We start from the raw sequence: 9,135 nt of genomic DNA, 5'->3' as shown, positions 1-9,135 counted from the left end.
TACCTCTAAGGGGAACCCTTGGACTCTGTGCATGCTATTCCTCACTTTGAAATAGCACATACAGAGCCAACTTCCTACAGTCCGGCTCTACAACAACTATAGACAACTATTGGTGCTTTGCGCTTTGTGGAGCTAATATTAAAACTTCATATCTCGGTTCAACTTATTGTATTTTTGTCATTTGGTGTCAGTTTGTTTATTAAACTTTAGTTATTTTTCTTATTCAATTTATAAACTTTTATTTTTTTGTCTTTTGACTTTATCACTGTTTTAGTACTGTATAAATAGTTTAAACATTGCCATATCTGCTCTGTGCCGTAGCCACCATTGGGTTGAACTCAGGTTAATTTAGTGACTTTTAGAGTTCACCATAACAAGGGCTGTGATTATTACTTGTGATTAATAATCCAAGGGTTGTGATTATTACTTGTGATTATTAATCTAAATTCCTATATAAATATGTATGGGAAAGTATAAATTTACTATTTTTAATTTGGCATTGATATATAATAATGATATATATACCGGGCTATATTTTTTCACTCAATATTGTGAGATACAACCACTCAAAGACATCAATATTCCTTTCTTTCCTTATACCTGTAGCAGTTGATAAAGTACTACTTAGCCATCTTTTCCACAAATGGGCTCTATTAGAAAGTAAAGTATCCTGTCTACTGCTACTTCTGTACAACCTCTTTATGAATCTATAGATAATAACAATTATGACACTACACAAGTTCCTACCTTCCCCAAGCCTTATCGCTGTCCCCTCTTTGATTAGAAAAGGTAACTTGCCAGGATCTCTGGGCTATGCCTGTTCACAATGAATATCTCATCCTACTTGAAAATTAAGTCTTCCCAGGTTCTAACTACTATCAATTTATCTTTAGTATCTAGGGCCATCTTAAAGTATTTTTTTAGTAGACTACTCTAGACCCACTTCGAAAAAACTTATTCTTAACACAACGGAGCCATCTAAATTTGAATGAATTCCTCTCATACTTTCTGCTGCAGATGCTACTGAAAATTGTGGTTTCTCAGCAGCTGTAGTCAATGACACAATATCTAATGTATTGGAATCTTTCTTGGTTGGTCTTCATTGGCGCAGTGCCCTAGAATGCATCACTGTTTCTCTAATTGAATGACCTATGAATGGTGGCTGAGGGTAACGATGTCTAATATGTATGGGCTGTCAGTAACAAAATCATCAATGAGGTTCTTCCCACTAGAAAGAAATTGGATTGAGAGGCCAATTCCTTGATTGAGTAGCTTCTCTTCTAGTTGTTGCTCGTCTGATTGTGTTCTTTCACTTTCTGTTCTCCGTTTGTTTGGCCATCCCCACTGAGACCACCAACTAAGTTATTGGCGTTTGCAATACCTTTTTAAATTGCATCTACATCCTTTATCCTTTTGGCCTTCTGATTCGTCAGCTTGATTATACTTCTGTATGGAAGTTGATGATACTGAGAGTCACCTCACATTGATAACATGGACCATTTCATTCATAGATGGAGCTACTGTAAGATAACATAAAATGTAGATGAACGTTATTACCCAGGATGACCAGCATCATCTTTGGAGTTATTTCCACCAACCACCTAATGCCTGCCCAACTTTCTAAGAAATCAGGATTTCAGTTTTAACTTTCAGTCTTTGGTGGTCATCTAGATCCACCCTATTGGAAGAGTTTGATGGTGCCATTTTAAGATGCCCTAGATGTATTGTTACTACTGTCATTCCCTCACCAGGTCTCTGTCATCCATACAGGTGTCTACTTGAGATGGATTATGGCAACACAGCACAGCTATAGAACACTGTCTACATAGCTATTACTGTCTCCTCTTCTATTCTATAATATGGTTAGAAGAAGCTATTGTATGTACCAATATAATCATTCACAACCAGCTTAGGGGTTATAAAGCTGCCAAGACCTGTTGTTTCCTATAAAAGCTTAAATACTAGTGGCTTCATTTTCTTTCTACTCCTTCTGTGTGTGTGTTGTGATTTTCTTAAGTGATACTCTTTGTGTCATCCGTTAGCACTTTATAAACACACTTAAGATAACAGGCTTTATTGAAATGCTACATTTTACTCTGTTTCAGTTTTATATTGTAAGGGTATTACCATTTTTGCAACCTGTGGCTGCTTTTCCTCCTAAAAGTGTAATTTTAAAAGTTAAAAAATAATTGTTAGGTCTATCCAAGAGACCACGTTAGCTATATCACCAGCCTCCTGTAATAACATTTAAATATTTTTTTTTTTTGTATATCTACATACAGAGAGGGGCTTTACGACAGCCCTTTTCATCAACTGGACTGTTCAGCTGTTATTCAGATTGTGCTTTTACCCACCACAGCTTGACACATGAAGCAATAGATCGGTCCACTTCAGCCATTCGTCACCGTGAGTGAGATTTTTGGCTTGTTATCATGCGCATACTTCAGTGTAAGGACTCGTAGGCCAATACTTTACCATTGAATTCTGTCATTTTTGTTACCTATTTTTGCCTTTGCCAATGCTTTTTTCCTTCTATTATTTATAACTTTCAATGTGTTTATTAGCTCCCAGCAGCTTCCTACACGGTGCTACCAGGTTGCTTGCCTGCCACTTCGTTAATGTGCAATATCTGCATCCGGGGCCTCATTACGGGCCCTAGCAGCACACTGCGCCACTGGAGCCTAATTTATTTTGACGCTCCAGTGGCGCAGTGTGCGGGCCCATATTTACAAGGCCACGCTAAGCCTAGCGTGGCTTTTCATGGCCTTGTAAATATGGACAGCTTTCCTGCAATACACTGAGTGAAAAGGGAGTTCAATGGGTGTTGCTGTGGGTGTCCCCAAAGCAACACCCATGAACTCTGACGGAATGTGACGCATTCCTAGATTTACAAGTCTGGGAATGCATCAGATTCCTCCGCCACCTCAGGGTGATTTCTCCCCATTTCTTCCAAGAGGAAAACTCCATTAATGATTGTTTATGTAATGGAAGGTGTCCCTTCCTGCACATAAACAACCGTCCCTGCAATGCAGGCACTTTGGTACCATGGTGCAAGGGCGCCTGCATTGGTGCTAGGCAGCAATTTGTGCTCCAGCACAGGGGAGAAGGACAGGAATGCGCCTTATCTTATAGGTACGGTGCATTCCTGCCCTTTTGTTTTGATGCAGGACTGCACAGCAAAATGGTTAGCGGTGCTGCCCGGTGCCACAACTTAGTGAATGAGGCCCCCTGTGTGTCCACTGATCCTATGGCAAGTAGCCATGTTGGCATGGTATTCTGCATCCTGTATTATTGTTTTTCCATTCTAAGATGGAAGCCATGTTACTTCTAAAAACATAGCAGAATATAATTGTAGGGAGCTGGCTTGGTGTGTGTTGGGGTATCTAAGGTACTTACAACTTATACCAGGTCCTTACAACTTATACCAGGTCCAGGTATCCCCTGTTAGTGTAGTGTAGGAAGTGTCTAGAAGCCATGCTCTCTATAGGTAGCTGTGGATCAGCAGCCAATGCTTATCTAGGAGACATGCAAAGCTCATGCAATACCACTGTAGTCACGCTGCACTTACACACATGAAAGAAAACACTTGGGCCCTGATTTATACTTTTTTTGCACAGCATTAGCGTCATTTTATGACGCAAAAGTGGTGCAAACTTACAAAATACAATAGGTGACCACCTATCAGGGTGGGGCTCTGATGTCACCTGCCTCATCTGGCCACTCAGATGCTCTCAGAGGCCTCTGCCCACATTGGATTCAAGATGGCAAATTCAAGGTACCCTCTCTCTGGAGGAGCTCTGGGCACCACCGCTGGGGTGGTGATGGACAGGGGAGTGGTCACTCCCCATTCCATTGTCAAGTTTCACGCCAGAGCGGGGACTGCAGGTCCCTGAACCAGTGCAGACTGGTTTATGCAAGGAGGGCACCAAATGTGCTCTTCAAAGCATACCAGTGGCTTGCGGAGGCTACCTCTCCCTAGCCATGTAACACCTATTTCCAAAGGGAGAGGGTGTTACCCCCTTCTCCTGAAGGAAATCTTTTGTTCTGACTTCCTGGGCTTAGGCTGATCAAGCAGCAGGAGGGCAGAAAACTGTCTGAGGGGTGGCAGCAGCTTGGACTGCCCGGTCAACCGCAGAAAGCTGGTAGGAGCAATGCTGGGGGTCCTCTAAGGAGCCCCCAGAGTGCATGGAATCATACTTCCAATGCTGGCAACAGTATTGGGGTATGATTACGACATGTTTGATACCAAACATGCCTAGGTTCGGAGTTACTATTATGTAGCTGGACATAGGTAGTGACCTATGTCCAGTACGCTCGTAAATTGGTGTCCCCGCACTCAAGAAGTCTATGAAAATGGAGCTGGAGTGTGTGGGGGCACCTCTGCTCATGCAGGGGATCCCTCACACACAGGTACCTGCACCCTGTCCTCTGGTTGAGAGGGCCTACCATAGGGGTGACTTACAGTGACCTGGTGCAGTGACCTGTAGTGAAAAGGGTGCATGCACCCTTTCACGCAGGCTGCAACGGCAGGCCTGCAGATACACTTTGCATGGGTCCCCCATGGGTGGCATAATACAACAATTGCAAGGTGACCATTACCCATACAAGAAATGTGGCACTCATCTTATAATTTTTCGCTGTTGCTTTCACCTTTCCCTTTTATGTCTATCGTTGTGTTCCCATTTATCAAACAGCAGCACTTGAGGTGCATTGCTCACTGTGTGCCACCCAAACGGTACTTGAATCACTGGCACTGGAAGTGCCACTAAGGCTGATAGGCAGACCAAGTTAGGGTGCCCCCTAACTCCCTGCAATCACGGTCACGTGCTCCAGACCTGGTCTTTTATATTACAAATTACTGCCACCAGGTGTGCTGGTCCAATTTTCTTAATGGAAACAAACTAAGACTGCAACGCCCAGAATGCATTAGGTTTTCACATTAAAGTCCAAAAATGGTGACACTGCTCATGGGAGGGATGGTCACCGTATTTCTTACCTCTTGGATTCCTTGTCAATCCACCTGCGTGTCACATCAGTATTGCACCAGGCTACAGTGAGAGCCTGAGCTGCCAGCAGGGCTCATCAAGCAAGAGACTAAGGGCCAGATGTAGGTAAGTATAATTTTGCGACTTGCAATTTGCGAGTCACAGCGACTCGCAAATTGCAACTCGCAAAACCAAATGCAGAAAGGTGTCTCAGACACCTTCTGCGACTCGCTATGGGGTCGCAAAGACCCACCTCATTAATATTAATGAGGTGGGTCGCAGTTTGCGACCCCATAGCGAGTCCATGCACTCACAGGGATGGTGGCCTGCTGGAGACAGCAGACCTCCAAGTCTGTGATTGCTTTATTAATAAAGCAGTTTTTTTTTTCTTTTTGCAGCCCGTTTTCCTTAATGGAAAACGAGCTGCAAAAAGAAAAAACTTCTGAAACCATTTGGTTTCGGTTTTTGTCAACATTCACAAAGGGGAAGTGGTCCCATGGGGACCCCTTCCCTTTTACGAATGCGTTACCACCCACTTCAAGTGGATGGTAACTGCGAGTTGGTTTGCGACCGCATTTGCGGTCACAAAGCAACTCAGCATGGCGATGCGGTCGCAAATAGGAAGGGAACACCCCTTCCTATTTGCGAGTCGCAGCCTCAAATTGCGAGTCGGTACCGACTCGCAATTTGAGGTTGTGCATCGCGTTAGGCCTTTTGCACGTCGCAAACTGCGTTTTTCGCAGTTTGCGACGTGAAAAAGGCTTCCTACATGTGGCCCTTATTCCCACACACCAGAAAGCATGAGAAGTCAGATACAGACTCCAGAGTTGTGACATTTATCATTCGTTGTACAATGTAACCCTGAACGCTTTTTCATAGAAGCAAAATAGAAATATATTTGGTTAAAACCAACATTCGTAAAGGCAGGGCGTGGTCCCTAGAATGCTGTTTATATTTCACTCTGCAATCGGTAGTCGATCTGTTAGACTCAGTAGGGACTTCGGAGCTGAATCCCAACGCTGCACGGATAGTGCTTAAAAATAAAATTCTCTTTTCTAGTTGTTTTTGGATAATCTCCTGAGGAAGGATTTTTAATGAACAGAGACGCGTCGGGTTCTATTAGGAGACTCCACTGATATACTTGTTTTAAACCCAAGGCTGCCCTGATGCGCGTGATTAGTTCTTCTGATATATGAATTACAAATATATATATTTTTAACGTGTATATTTGGATAAAAACACGGACTCTCGACGAGAGGCCTGACTCCTTTCCCTCGAAAGGTTAAGAAAAGTGAGTCCAAAAGTCCCAAAGTTTGAGACCTCCAATCTGTACTGCTGACAATAAAAACATGCAAACTATTCTCTCTGCTGCTAACACGACCGTGCTTTTGAATAGGGAATGCAATTTTTCAGTATGATTTAATAAAGTTATTTTATCCAAATGTGTGTTTATATTTACATTTTGAATGGCCCTTAAGCCTTGCTGAAAGTCCGCACTCTGCTGCCCAGGTTCTCAATCTCTTGATTAAAACTATATACGACATCGTGCCTAGTATACTGTTTGCTCATGAGTAACGTTTTTTCTTAAATGTGCCAAAAAGAGGCAGAGACACCGCCCACTTTGCGAATCGCAAAACCAAATGCACAACTGTGTCAATGACACTGTTTGCGATTCCCAATGGTGTCGCAAATGACCTACCTCATTAATATTCATGAGGTAGTTTGCAATTTGTGACCCCATTGGGAATGGCTGCACTCACAGGGATGGTGGCCCGCTGGGGACACCATGTCTGTGACTGCTTTTAAACTAAAGCTTTTTTTTTTTTTTTTTGTAGATGCAGGCCATTTTCCATAAAAAAACAGGATGCATTTCAAAAAGAAAAATGATTTTTTTTTCAGAGCAAGCACTGGTCCTGGTCTGAAAAATATTTTCGCACCCATTCACAAAGGGGAAGGGGTCCTGTGGGGACTCCTTCCCGTTTGCAAATGGGTTACCACTGCTAATGCAGATGTCCTTATTAGAAGTTTTTTAATGAATGTTTATGTATTTTGAATAATGACATGTGGAAAAATGAATAACGTAGAAAATAATGTGCACATTTGAAATTGTGACCTCGGAGATTGGCCACCAGTGTTCACGAAATGTACTAATTAATGATTAATCTATATGAAATATTGAAAATATATTAGATTAATGTAGTAATATGTCATATTAAGGGTTGTGAATAATGCTCATGCTTATTAATTGTAGGCCTTAACTTAGAGAGTAACTTTGCCTAGACTGCCAGGCCTCATGCAGCAGCTGTATTTCTTAGCGTTCAATGAAAAATGCTGACAGAGTGAACTAACTGTGAAATGCTCATTGTTGTAATAAAATGCTTAAAAGAAGTTTTTTTTTCTGTGAGAACTGACGGACAGGAGATGGTGTCTCTAGCAATGTAACTAATAATGTGTAACATGCATGAGATGTACTTTCCCAGGACGTGAACAATGAAGACACTGACGGGAGATGAAAATGCAACAATTTCGATACCTGACGAGCCGGATGATGAGAACAACGTAAAGCTGACCAATCAACGACATGTGAACTGTGAAAAATTAGATTTCACAGATTTGGTGAAAGGAACTTATTGGGTAGAGTAATAACATATGATTAATTGACCAATTGGAAATTGGGAGGAAGGTTTGGGGAACTTTGATATAACAACGTGACAGAGGGAAAAGACTTCAGATGATGTTCGGAGAATTGCTGCGATATTAAGATTCGAGATTCTGTCATTGGGCTCATACTGTCTGAGTGAGAGCTTGATGATCGACTGATGACCAGGGGACAAAGACTAATTCTGCTTGCTGACCCTTAACGTGGATAGGTAGATATGACAATGACTGAATTATATTTTTATGCCTTTTCTTTCTAGGTACCAACTGCGTTGAATTTTAGTTTTTCTTTCCTTTAGGTAGATGTTTTCCAAATTTGTGTTCTAAATTGTTTTGCATGAAGCCCCACATGCTGATGCTAACTGGAGTTAGTTGAGGTTACCTACATGATGACTGACAAATTACAGGGACAAATGGTTGACGGACTATCTTGCTGAACATAATGAATGCCATTAATTTCTTGAAGTGGGTTTTGTTAAGGTTTTATGTTGATGCCTTAGAATGTCTTTTGATTCAAGCTTTGATTAGGTCACGTCTTCTGCGACTTGCTGATTAACGAGAGTTAGAAATTGTCGATTAAAGTTAATGATTAAAATTCATGACTTAGTATTGTTAATGAATAGGGAATAAACTTACTAAACTTATACCTAAAGGTGTGGTTATTCATGACCGAAAAGTCATGGTGTGTGAAAATTATTGACTCCTTTGATTGTTGAATTGATTAATGGTTATTGACTATTGTGTATTGATTTCTGATTCTGTGTCGAAACTATGGTAAGAACACCCTAAACTAATCAAAAGGTTAATCAACCTATACGCGTCCCCTTGTAAGTTTATTTATCAAGGACCGGCGCGCCAACACCACCAATTCGGAATTGGTTGTAACTGTGATTGTTTTGCGACCGCAATTGCAGTCACAAAACAATCATATATACCCTCTTGCGACTCGCAATAAGGAAGGGATGCCCTCGGGATGCCCCTTCCTAATTGCGAGTCACAAATCCCTATTTTGCAAGTCGGTAATTGTGACCGACTCGCAAATTAGGGATGGTACATCGTACTACCCCATTTTGCAGTTCCACACGGCGATTTTCGATGTTTGCGACCGCGTTAGGCCATCGTACATCTGGCCCTTGGAGAACTATCTTTAGAGAGAGAGAACTGACTACCCTTTTTTCTTTCATTTGGGTGACCCTATGTTTGTACTCTAGATTATATGATTAACTGAACTGAATATTATCTGAGGCATACACATTCTGAATATTGACAAATGCTAATCTTATTTTTGGATTCTGTAAACAATGAACTTTTAATAAACCTTAACAGTTTGAAAACTTAAATATTCTCTGTTATTCTTGTGGAGTGTAATGTGCTTCACATTTTTTTAAACTATTTCATTGTTGACCAGGCTTAGCTGCCAGCCTTTATCCATCCGATAGCCCTGTACAGTCTGGGAATTTACATACAGAAAACGTGCAAACAGCTATAATAC

This window comes from Pleurodeles waltl, chromosome 4_1 (assembly GCF_031143425.1).
Source record: "Pleurodeles waltl isolate 20211129_DDA chromosome 4_1, aPleWal1.hap1.20221129, whole genome shotgun sequence".
Classification (NCBI taxonomy): Eukaryota; Metazoa; Chordata; class Amphibia; order Caudata; family Salamandridae; genus Pleurodeles; species Pleurodeles waltl.
The sequence above is the reverse complement of the archived record's forward strand: the minus strand, read 5'-3'. Positions refer to the sequence as shown.